This window comes from Python bivittatus, unplaced genomic scaffold, assembly GCF_059951505.1.
Source record: "Python bivittatus isolate LINGU-HERP-01145 unplaced genomic scaffold, Pbiv_v1 ctg000020_np1212, whole genome shotgun sequence".
In the NCBI taxonomy this organism is placed as follows: Eukaryota; Metazoa; Chordata; class Lepidosauria; order Squamata; family Pythonidae; genus Python; species Python bivittatus.
The window spans coordinates 86217123-86230267 of NW_028277030.1; positions in this window are offsets into that span (position 1 = coordinate 86217123).

Sequence of the window (13145 nt, forward strand, 5' to 3'; positions counted from 1 at the left end):
ACATTGTAAAATGCTTCAAGTCTTATCTATAGCAGATAAAAAGCGAAATAGAGATGACACGTTCTATCTGGTGAAGAACCAGGTTGCTAATAGTGGGGTTATAGTAGTGATTGAATGTGAGTTAGTGGTAGTAGTAGTAGTAGTAGTAGTAGTAATATTTCATTTTTCTGGGCAGAGGGCATTTAGTAAAAATGAAATGAAACATAAAGAGTTCCAATCTGATAAAGACACAGCATTTAAGTACCTATTAACTAATTCAAACTCTCAAGGTTTTCACTTTGTTCTGAAAAGCAGAAAATATGGGCACTGAGTGTCATTTAGAGAGAACATGTTCCATATCTTGAGAAATACAAGGAAAAGGTCCTCTTTGTCTGCCTAAGAAATGGCCCTTGGAAAGCAGAGGCTTCTCCTGGTGACCTTAATGGTCAGGCCTCAACAAATTTAGGGCTTTAAACATCAAAGACTGAAACTTCCATCATGCCTGAGAAACAATTAGCAACCAATATACTGTAAGTCTTTCAGCTTTTAACAACTTGGCCGCTGCACTTTACACTAACTGAAGCTCTCAAACTCATTTGAATATAATCTTTTCTCTATTTTTATAACAAGAATGGAAAAGACTACACAGGACTACACATCAAATTGCTGCCTTTTCTTTTTATCATTTTAAGTGTAGGGAGAGACATTTTAAAAGCAAACTAAAATCAGGTCCAACCACAAGTCCAGATGAGCAGTTTAACACTTCTCTTGTTCATTACAATTAACTGGGTGCCGTCCAGAAAAAGTTCAGCATAACTAAGTCTGCATTCATGTATTGTTGTTGTGGCTTTTGCCAGAGTGACTGTAGTAACTGATGGAAATGGAAGCCTTATGGAATGGAGCCAAACCACATGTGATTCCAACATGTTCTCTTAGACCTATTGGCTTTGTCCATAGGATATCACCTGAGGCTGGCTTGGTAGTATAGCCAAACAGCTCCTGTTCCATAGCAGCCATGATGAAAACATCCTGGCATAAATGAGGAAGCTCAAATGTGTACTATACTGCAGGTAGGGCCACTTTTCCTTAGATTGTGCCTGATGTATCTACTAAACAGCATCAGTTCTAGTACTACTACTGCTATTTCATCATCATTGTCATAATCTGTTTATCCAATGAATATCACAGTCTTTAGACTAGTTACTTTCTGATGATTTGGGTTCAAACCAACAGCCTGAAAATCATGGAGTTATCATCATAATATGTAGGAAGTTCCAAGGAAGGGTTGTGGTTGTTTTTTGTTTTGTTTTTTGCAAAGTTTCTAGTGTCAAGTCCAGTAAATTGAAAACTTCCAAATAGTTCGTGAATCTCTTTGGCACAGTTTCAAGAGCTCCAATTACCATTGGCATTTTAGCTGACGTTTTTCTTCCAAAGTTTTTCAACTCCAATTTGCAAAGCTTGATATTTTGTTACTTTTTCCTTTTTTTTTTTTGGTCAATCCAACTATCTCCAGATATTGCAACATTTATGAACCAGACTACCACACTTTTTTTCTTTTTAATAATAGTCATGTCTGGTGTGTTGTGCTTCAGGTGAATCTCAGCTTGTATTTTAAAATCCCACAAATGTTGACCTCTTCATTTTCTAAGATTTTTTCCAAGTGTGTGGTCCCAGTAGTTTTTTGTTAACAATAAAACCAAACTTTTTAATATATATTCCAGTACCCAATTTATGCATTACCCCCCAATGAGGCACTACCTTGACGTGGTTGTGGGGCTTGCATGCTCTGAGGAGGATGAGAGCTATGCCAGAGGTTCAACCATACTGGACATGTCTCATCAGAGGAGCCAGATGAAGAGTGCCTCTCCCATTAACAATATGGTGAGATGTAATTTACAGAAACCATACTGGATCTGTCATCACCTGGGTCAACAAAGACCACGCTAGGTGTTTTTCCTGGACATTTGGTGACAAGTGGGCTATAGGATTCAGGACTATTGGCTGAGCAATCAGGACCAGCAGCTGCAGGACTACTGGAAGAAAATTTGTTTACCTGTCACATATATACAAAGACTGAAAAGGAAAAAATAATATTATGGTTGGTTGCACAGTCTGCACAGTCAGCCAGATGTTTGGACTGGATTTGGCATTTTTATCTACCTGTCGAGTCTTTCCCAAGGATCTGAAATAAGATGTTGTTGTTTGATGGTGTTAAAGGTATCATGGCAGGATATAAGCTGTTCCAAGTAAAGTTGCCTTTTGCAATTGACTGATGATGATTTTGTCAATGCCAATGGTCTTCAAGCGGTGCTCCAGATGTTCTGGGATTGCACTTAAGGTGCCTATAGCTATTGGTACAATCTTTGCTTTCTTTTGCCATAGTTGTTCTACTTCTAATTTCCAGGTTTTTGTATTTTGTGATTTTCTGTAGTTCTTTCTCTTCTCTTCTGCTGTCTTCAGGTATTGCAATGGCCACTATCCAGACCTTTTTGTCTTTCTTATCAACAATTGTTACGTCTGGGATGTTGTGTGGCCCGTGCTTGTCTGTTTGAATTCTAGAGTCCCAGAGCACTTTAGCTTCTTCATTGTCTATTATTTTGTCTGTTTTGTGGTCCCACCAGTTCTTGCTTATTATTATAGAATATGGCCCAGCTTGCAGCTAAGGCCTTGTGTGCAAAAATATATACATAGTACAAGTTTCATTTGGTTTATTCCCCCTGGATTTTTTTCTTATTACATAGATTTTTCACTTCACCAAGCTCCCTCCACCCAAAATATATGTTCTCATGACACATCATTGGAATGCATATAATCTTCTATCCTGTTTCTAATTACAGTGCTCAGTCAATGATTTTTATGAGAGTGGAAAGTGGTTAAAAAGGCTTTAGTTCTCATGTTGGACAGAAATTATTGAAAATTCACTCCCTTTCTCATGAAAGAAAATGAGAGCAAGTTCCTCATGGGTCAGACCTGGAGAACTGATCATCAGAATCACTCATCCATGTATGGTAAGCTTCTTTTTTTGCTGCCTGCTTGGGACTCTCAAGCTAGTTACAGGCGGTGAACTATGTTTAGTGTGGTAGGTCAGAAATGCTGGCATGCCATGCATGTAACTTTCCTGATTTTTTTTTTTTTTAAAGTGGCCAGCTATATACTTGCTTCATTGTTACATATTTCTCACATATTAATTCAGGGTATTGGGGCTTTAACATATTGCAAAGCAAATACATTTTTTCAAGGAAATTCATACCAGAAAAATATGTAACTATTTTAGCATTTCTTGTTTTTATTGTCTCCCTTGTGTAATGTTATGTGGGAAAAACCTCGGGAGACTGGGCCCAGAGATGCTGCCTAGGTAACGGTCAGAAGAGACAGCATAGTCCACAGCTGGACAGTGGGCAGGGCAAGAGGCTCAGATGAGATTCTCCCTAATTTCTCAGGGTGTAAAGGAGACAGGGAGCAAATTGTACTTTCAGACCTGCAAGATTGATGTCAGCCTTACCAGGTAGACCAGACAGGAAACGTGACCGGATGAGCTAATTCTATTTTATTATAAGGCTACAGTAACAGAATCTTTCAAGTCTGAAAGTACAGTTGTCTCCCTGTTTCCTGTACACCCCGAGAAATTAGGGAGGGTCTCTTCTGAGCCTCTTACCCTACCCATTATCCAGCTACAGGCTATGCTGTCTCTTATCTGACCGTTCCCTAGGCAGTGTCTCTGGGCCCCATCTCCCAAGGTCATTCCCACATACCATTATACCCACTGATAAAAGGGCTCACCTGTGATAGAAATAACCCACTATAAGCAACTTCATTTGTGTTTACAGATCATGTGAGTATATCCTGGAGTAAATTGATCAGATTTGCAAGGCAACAACTGGCATTGTAACTTTGTTCTTTAGTTCTTTATTTTTTCAGATGATTGAGGGATTGTCTAAATTTATACCCTAGCTTTATGCTTATTCTAACACTCACGATAGCTTACAGCAATTTAAAAATACTCAGAGTATAAAATATAACAAAATGAATACAATTAAAATCAAAATTAAAATCAATCATTAAAATAATTTACAATTAAAAGGTTGGTGAAGGATGTATTTTTCCTAAATGCTGAGAAAGTAAGAGTCAAATGGATCTGTTTAAGAAGTAAATTCCATAGCCTGGGTATAATGATATGTGGGAATGACCATGGGACACAGGGGGTAGAGCCACAGCCAGTGGAATAATGGGTAAGAGGCAGCTTAGTCCACAGAAGAGATGTGGGCATGGCAAACATCTCAGAAGGGACCCTCCCTAGATTTTTGAGCTGTAAAGGTGACAAGGGAGAAATGTACTTTCAGACTTGCAAGATTCTATTGATGTAACCTTACAATAAAGTAGAATTAGTTCATCTGGGTGTGTTTCCTGTCTAGACTACCTCACAAGGCTGACACTGGGTATCATATAGGAGAAGACCCCTTCCTGCATACCGGATAGTCAATTTTCTGGCAACAGAGCATCTTCAGAAGGGCCCCTCCAGCTGATCTGAGCAATGGAGCAGGTCCATATTTGCATATGCGTTTGATTTTATTCTATTTTTATTGTATTTTTATATTGTTTTATTGTATTTTATTAATATTTATTGTTGTTTTATTGTGAACTGCCCAGAGTCACTTTTTCGTGAGATGGGGAGTAGTTAAATTTGAAATATAAATGAATGAATGAATGAATGAATGAATGAATGAATGAATGAATGAATGAATGAATAAATAAATCACATCATCATTTGTTTTGTGCTTTAAAAGTCAACAACAACACCTTTAATTGTGCCTGATATGCAACTGGTAGCCAGTGCAGCATTATATGATTCCGTACCTTGCATTGGACAGCTGCCTGCCTGTCACATTTGGCCTGACTTGCAATTTTGGAAATTTTTCAAGAGTATTCTCATGTGAATCACATTGCAGTAATCATTATGGGTTCTAACTAAAATATGAATAATTGTTGCTATGTTTCATTGATTCAGAAAGGGCTACAGTTGGTATGCAAGCTAAAATTTTGCAAAGGTGCTCCTTATCACAGCTGTCACTTGTTCAGTGACATCTGGGGGTCAAGAAGCAATCTCAAACTGTGAATGTGTGCTCTTTTAGGGAGTGCAGCCCCATTCAAAACAAGCTTCATCTCAATCCCACAGTCCATCTCCTTTACCAATTATACCTCCTTGTATCTGGATTTAATGTTAAGTTTGATCTCCTTCATCCAAGGCATTTTTAAGATTAGTTGGTATTCAAGGGCACTGAGTGTTTCCTTAGAGGAAGAAGGGAGGGAACAGTAGAGTCAGGTATGAGATGACAATGTCTTAACTGGGCCCCAGGGAAATGCAGCCTAGTTCCAATTGTATTAGAGTGTTAGAAATTGAATAAAGGACTTGGAATAAGATTTTTAAAACTTTTGAATTGCTTCTAAGCTAGAGGACTCCTTATAGATATACAATTGAGCACCATATAGCAACATACTCAGAACTTTAGCTTTAAATAGTTTAATAGCTGCTTGGGACATAATTATGTCCAGATTGATTTGCAAATTTAGCAATTGCAAAGAATGCTTTTTGGGCTCTTATTAGTAGCTTTCCTGCTTGAATAGATCAGAGTTAGAAGATTGAAAATGGACACCCAGATATTTAAAGTATTTAACCTGCTCAATAAGTTTGCAGTTAATTGTCTGTCTTATTGGGGCCTTAAAGTGTTTCCTAGAGAATACTAATACTTTAGTTTTAGAATAGTTTATTTTGAGGTGTTCTCTGGAGCAGAAAAACAATAGAGCTTTGAGGCATCTTCAAAGGCCTACTTGGCTTACAGACAGTATAGCTGCATAAAATAAAATAGAGATGAGATGGTGGGTGAGGGAGAGAGGATGGAATTTGAGCTTAGCAAACATCTCAATGATATTGTTAAGTAAAAATTAAACAACACTAGAGCAAGGATACCACTTTATTTAACACCTTTGCAAGTGGAAATACATTCAGTTAGGTTGCCAAGGATATGTAATGGGCTGTAAGAATAACCTTGAGAGCCAAGAGGAAGTATTGCACCCTAAACAACAGTCTGATAAATGAAATCTGAGTCCAAAGCAGGAATGTAATTTCAGTGTCTCAGAAGGGACCCTCCCTAGTTCTCTGGAACGTAAAGGCAGGAAGGGAAGAGGTGCCTTCAGACTTGCAAGATTCTGTTACTGTAACCTTATAATAAAAGTAGTATTAGTATTCATTGGTTTCCTGGTCTGGACTACCTCAAAGGGCCTTAACCTGAATAGTAGTGACATGATGTAATAGCAGCATCAGCTTAAGAAGACAGTGGTCTACCACTGTAGTAGGTAATTTCTTCTAGAGTCCTTCTTGTGGTTTGTAGTGAAAGGCTGTCCTCAAGTCTATAAAGGCTACATATAGGGCATCTTTAGGTTGGTTATATATTTCTCAGCTAAGTGATGTAGTATAATACATTGGTCCATAGCTGAGTATCCAAACCTGAAGCCAAATTGTCCTAGGGCCAAAACGTTTTCGGAGGACATCCAATCCAAGAGTTTTTAATATACGAATCTAGCATATTATCTGCTCATTGCAGATAATAGACTAATTGAGTGGTAATTTTTATTTTTATTTATTTATTTTGTGCCTTCAAGACAGTGTTGACTTCTGGCGACTGCCTGGACTAGTCCCTGCAGTTTTCTTGGCAAGATTTCAGAAGTGATTTGCCCTTGCCTCCTTCCCGGGGCTGAGAGAGAGTGGCTGGCCCAAGGTCACCCAGCTGACTTCATGCCTAAGGTGGGACTAGAACTTTCGGTCTCTCGGTTTTTAGCCTAGTGCCTTACAGGGTCACATTGGTCACCTTTTTAATAAATTGGCATAATAATGGAGTTAAGCCAATTTTTAGGGAGGCACAAAGAGTTATTTGTGGCTGTGAAAAGAGGAGCAAGCACAGACTGCTACTATGCATGGTTTAAATTTCTGGTGAGACTAAATCTTTACCAGGAGCTTAACTCTTTTCCAATTGAGATTAGTTTTTGGACCTCAAAAAGTGCAACTGGGGGCCATTGAGAAAGATGCTCATCAAATAGCTGGGCAGAAAATTCACAGTCTCCAGGTGTGGTTTATAAGCTCCGGAAATGCCCAGTCCAAGACTCAAGGGGGATTGCGTTGTTACTGCTATCAATGCTTACCTTGCATAAAGATTGAGAAAAAAGATGCCAAAACAGGCCTTTGTTAGCTACAGCCTGCTGGATTCCAGTCCAGGACTCTAGAGCATTGTTTCTCAACCTTGGCAGCTTCGAGATGTGTGGACTTCAACTCCCAGAATTCCCCAGCCTAACTTTGTTATTTTGCCTTTAGATGTTTCTAATAGTACTTTTAAGGAGTAAAGATTTTCATAAGGAGAGGCTTTACAGGTGCATGTATTCTTGTAGGCAAAAGGATTTGGGATTTAGATATACAAAATGATAGAGTCGATGTTTCCCACCCCTTTTATAGCACAATTGCCTCCCCTCCTGGACTGGCCCTAGATATTTTTTCTATATGCCCCTAGATATGCTATATGCCCCTCATAGGAGACTGGTTACCCTGGCCCAAACTGAGGTTTACCTATTAGCGCAACAACTGGTATTGTAGATATGTAAGACTCCCATATGAAAGCTGTATATGTTTCTGTTCAGACATGGAATAGAATCTGTCTCACATGTGCTATTAAAATGTCTGTGGTATACCCAATGGCAATTGAACTTAATATTTCCAATTGTTAACAACTTTAATTGCCATTGTGACCAAGAGGTCATTCCCCTTCTTTTGAGTGACCACTCTTCAGAAACTGTCACCCTTACAAGGTAGACCAGACTAAAAAACCAATGCCATATAGGTCAGGACTGCTTTTACTGTAACAGCTACAACAAACAGAGTCTTGCAAGTCTGAATGTGCTTCCTTCCTCCCTCACTTATCTTTGTCCAGACTAGAGAGAAGCTTGTCTGAGATGTTTTCTCAAGTTATGTTCTTGGCCTGGGCTCAAGCCCTGCTTGTTTGACCACTGCTTTAGTAGTGGCTCTTCCTTCTATCCTTCAAGGCCATTCCCTCTTTCCATTACAGAAACCTCCAAGAAATTTGCAAAATTTCTATCAATAACTAAAGCTCTTAGAAGTTGTCTGGTTTCTCCTCATACTATTAATTGTTAGCTGTTAATTGTCTCAGGATTTTCTTGCAATTTTTATTCATTTACCATATTTATAGTATCACTGGGCTTTTTCTTGTGTTTGGTCTTGGACTGTAAGTAAACTTGGATGACTTTAAATTGTTTTCCCCCAAAATTGAAATTTGAAACTGCTTTATAAAGATTTTCCAGAACAAGACCCAGGTTTTTCATTAAGGTCTTATAATTGCCTCCTTTAAGCATGCAGGGACACATCCCATATTCAAGGAGACATTGATTTCCTTCCTTAGTCACAGGACCAGCAATTACCTGGTTGATTAAATCAGCAGGAAATCCAAGGGTCACACAAGAAAATGGTGGTCCTAATCTCCCTATGTACCTTATCAACATCCTCAAGATCTGCAGGCTGAAAAGAATCCATATGAACCTAACAAGCAGTTGCCTAGTTCATTTTCCTATGATGTGCCCAACACTGAAGTCCACAATAAGGTGAATCCAATCAACATTGCCTGCAAAGAACAATGAAACTTGATCATAGTGAGCCTCTGCCTACTTGGGCTTCCCTTCCCACATCTTAATGGAGATGCTGCACAGTACAGAAGAGCATCATTGGCTGTTCTGTGCAAACACAGTAGAGGCAGTGAAGCCCTCATCACTGCATCCTCTGCCACAGAGTAGGATTTCAAATGTCCCAGAAAGAGACCCCCACTCTGTGATTGGTCCAGATTAAGCATCTTGTCAGTGAGTAAGAGTTCCTACAGGCTACAGCCACACCACTTCCCTCTCCCTCAGTCCCAGTGGCAGTTGACATTGCTGGGAGAATTTGACTTTCCTCTCCTTACTAGGTAGCTTCTTTTCTTCTTACAACCTATTTACCTTCTAAAAGTAACACTGTCTTTCTCATTATTCTTCAGGACATATGGTACTTAGACCCAGTGATGTATTTGTGTATCAGTATATTTATTCTCTTGTATCTCCTTTCTAAATGCAGTTCCCAATCATTACCTGGATTATCCTTTAGGCATTGATACCTTCATGGGTTTGACACTGGGCAGATTTTTATAAGGATGCATGGAGAAGAAGCAATGGTTTCTTGAGTGGTATTTAGAATTACAGCAAGAGAAGCATGAAAGGAAGAAATGCCTTCCAGGCACTGGAAGAGAAAATGCATACTGTTGAAAAAAAGATTGAGCAAATGTTAAAACATAGATTGCCCTGGGAAAACACTTAATCTTAACTGTTTGCTATAACTTTGTTGTAATCGGAGTTAGACTTTATTTGCATGAAAATGCTAATTCTTTTTTGCAGTTAGGGTTGTTAGCAAACAATGGACAATATTGAAACTTCAGAATGAAAAGGGAAAATCTGCATCATCGTATTAGCATCGCAGTGAAACATTTCACCACTTCCTTCCCTTGCTATATGATACTTCATGCAAACTATAAAATGTGTTGCCATCAGATGTGGCAACATTTTTAGAATAATAACATTTCTGCAGATCTATAACACTCTGTGTATTAGCATTGTAATTCCATTGATTACGGTTATGTGCCATCAAGTCAGTATCGACATTGATAGACCACATAGATGATCACAAATCCATAGGATCCATTCAAGGTTGACTGCCAACTAATTGTAGTCACTCGATTGACTTTTGTGGTGTTATAACCCAGTGGCAATCTTTTTGTGCCTTCTTTTTTTAGAAACTAAAAAAAAGTATTACTTTGCTGAATTCTACAGTTTGGCCATCAAATGCCAACATTACAGGCTGCTGTGGAGATTACAAATGGGTCTGGATGGGATTCCATGGGAACTTAACCCTCATTTGAGAATCCAACAAAATGTGCAGCAGAGTCAACTGAAACCTTGAAATATGTAATTTCAACATATCCATCAACCACTAAGGGTCTTGATAAGGAATGAATAATGAGAAATGTGAGCTAAAGCAGAGAAGCCCACATAACAAGAAAGGATTTTTGAAGTCTGCTTTGAGTGGGAACTTACAGACTTAAACCCAGTCTGAGTTTTGCTTTTGCTGCAGGAAGGCAACTGCTGCTATTTATAAGGCAAAATCTTCTAAGCAGACTTTGCTCATCAAAATAAATGGTTATCCAATTTATGCTTTATCCAAAATCCAATTTATGCAAAATAAATGGTTGTCCAAGAGGATAGTGGCCTCTTGCTACTCTAGATAAGCATTCTGAGAATCATGCTTTAAAAATGGTAACATTTCAGTGTTTGTGTTTTTCTAAATCAGGGCTAATTAAATATTGTGGGGGTTCAAGCTTATCACTTAGTGCTGTTCTGTCAATTCCTGAAATTCTCCCATGGACAGTTCTTTAACTAGGTTCCCAAAGCATCCCAGATGTATTTGGCTATAGCATTATTCCTGACCTTATACAAACTTTCAAGATTAACTGTATGGACGTTGTGATCTTGCCAACTAAGAATAAACGTTTTAAAAGTTCTTTCCCACCATACATTCATGAGATCAGACTACTAGAGTTCTTTTTTTTTTTTTAAGGCAGACTGGCAAAGAAGAAAAATTAATTTGGATTGGAATTCAAATAATGTTCAGAACATGACAGTTCAGTGCCATTTGAAAATTAAAACAAGGCTGATTCTCTCACACTTCTTTGTTATTGTTATTAGGTGCCTTTGAAACAACTTGAAACAGTTTGGCCTTCATAAATTGCTGCACACAGGAATTAAGCATTCCATTCTCTTAAAAGTCTGCACTCTTTCTTCTAATCCAATTGTTCTGAAAAGCATTGTGCAAGAAGAACTTGCCTCATAATTAATGTGGGTTTTTTCCTCCCTCAGATTTACCAGAAAACCCTCAAGAAAAAAGAAAAACCAAGACTTTCCAGCTGGTTGTGAGAAAGGCTAATAAAACCAAGCTTTGGGGAGTTTGTCCCAGACTTCCCTGCCAATCATTCCCCATCCTGCCAATAATGTAGAAGGGAGGACAAAAGAACTCATGGAAGCTTCAAGGCCGCTCTAAAGGATCATTTGCAGCTAGAACAGTGCTTCTCAAGCTTGACAATTTGAAGATGTGTGGACTTCAACTCCCAGAATTCCCCAGCTAGTCATGCTGGCTGGGAAATTCTGGGAGTTGAAGTCCACACATCTTCAAATTGCTGAGGTTGAGAAACACTAAGCTAGACGCATGGGATTTACAGATTATTATACCTCCTCTTCCCATTCTGGGAACCGGGAAGCACAAGACCATTGAAAATGGCACCATCAAAGATACTCCTGCCTTTAGCCGTTTGTCCCCAATGTATTGCATGGAAGAATTTCTGGGAGGGCTATGTTGTGGCATCAGTTTAGAAGACAGTGAGCTACATTTATACTGGGAGTACAATTTCTGAACTGGGGAAACTCAGTCCCACAGTTCCAGATTTGGCCATAAAGTAACTTGTTTGTGGAATTGCTGCTGTTATTATTGTTGATGTTGTCATCAACATGAAATGGAGAAAATACTTCCAAATTGCTGTCCTTTGAAAGAGCTATATGTTACAAAGTTCCTATGTTGAACTTTTGTTCCATGAATGATTTTAGTCAGAGGTGAAGATAGGTGTTGCAATGGAAACATGCTACATTTTGGCAGAAATTTAACTGAAGTTTCTCTTGAGGTGATTGCCCCCCCCCCCCCCGTGGACCATCTGCTTTCAAAAGGTAAGCTGTCCATAAATAACTACAATCCATAGAAACCCTCATGCTTTCAAACAGGATTGTCATGCTTACACTCACTTGCCTAATAAGCTAAAATATGTACAATGATGCTAGAAGATGAGAACTATAGATCTTTGCTTGTCAGTCTAAGTATGGGAAGAAGGAGCAGCACAAAACAGAAATAGAAATAGTGAGATTAAGTTTCAGCAAGAACTAGAACCAGCCAACTTTCTCCATAGTGGATCTAGATGTACGAGTGATGACAGGTATTTCTGAATTTACGACTGGAACAGAACTTTCTCTTAGGAGACAACAGGATTCAGGGGCAGCGTAATGAAAATGACATTCCTCTCTCTTTTGGCCTAATTCTGATTGTCCCAGTCACATGTAAATTATTCATCATGGGACAAGGATCTGGTTTAAGTACTAACATGGCATATGGGCAGAAGCATAGCATTTTCCCTCCAATAACGTGGGCTTCCCATCCCTTCTGGCTCTTCTCCATTATCACTCCACTAATCAAAGACAGAAGAAGAGTGCTTGTAAGAAAGGCTATAAGAACTTCATTGATTCTTGAAAGATGGATTGAGCACCTGTGCATCACCTTTTGCTGTTAAAATAGACCTATCTTAGGTGGGCTGAAAAAAAGGTATGGCATGATTAATTACAATTGCATCCTACTCTCAATTTTATATCTGGGTAGCTCACACCTACATTCTGCTACTCTCACATCTAGCTTGGCCTTAAAACAGTGCAATGACTTTCAGTAAAGATGAAACCAAGAAAGGGGACTTTAGGAAAACAAAATTTCAGCGGTGGAAACCTTTAGTTAAATGCTTAAAAATCAGTAAAGGGCATACCACTGGTGGCACTGTATAAATTCTGGGAAAGGAACAAAACACAAAACAAATAATTTATTAGAGTAACATGTAAATTATCTCAAACTTTTCTCTGAAAACACTTCATTACAGAACCACAGTACTTACTTACCATTGCTAGAAATAAGCATTCCAGGACTCAGAAAAATATATTGCTGTCAGTTAATTACAAGTTATGCAATATATTCAGTTGACTTGTGATGACTGAATACTTTCCCTTGAGTTTCCCATTTGATATACAACGTTCAACAATGTATATTTGTCTATTGTTATTAAGTGGCCTTGACTACCTTGGACATGTCAGACAGAATAATTCTATGTGCAGCTTCTTTTGGCAGATAAAGATCCCAAGATAAATCTTGCTGTTGCCAGGTTTACATTTAGAATTTGTGCATTGTTGACAGCAAAGTAGACTATAGATAACTACAGGCCTTTCTATCA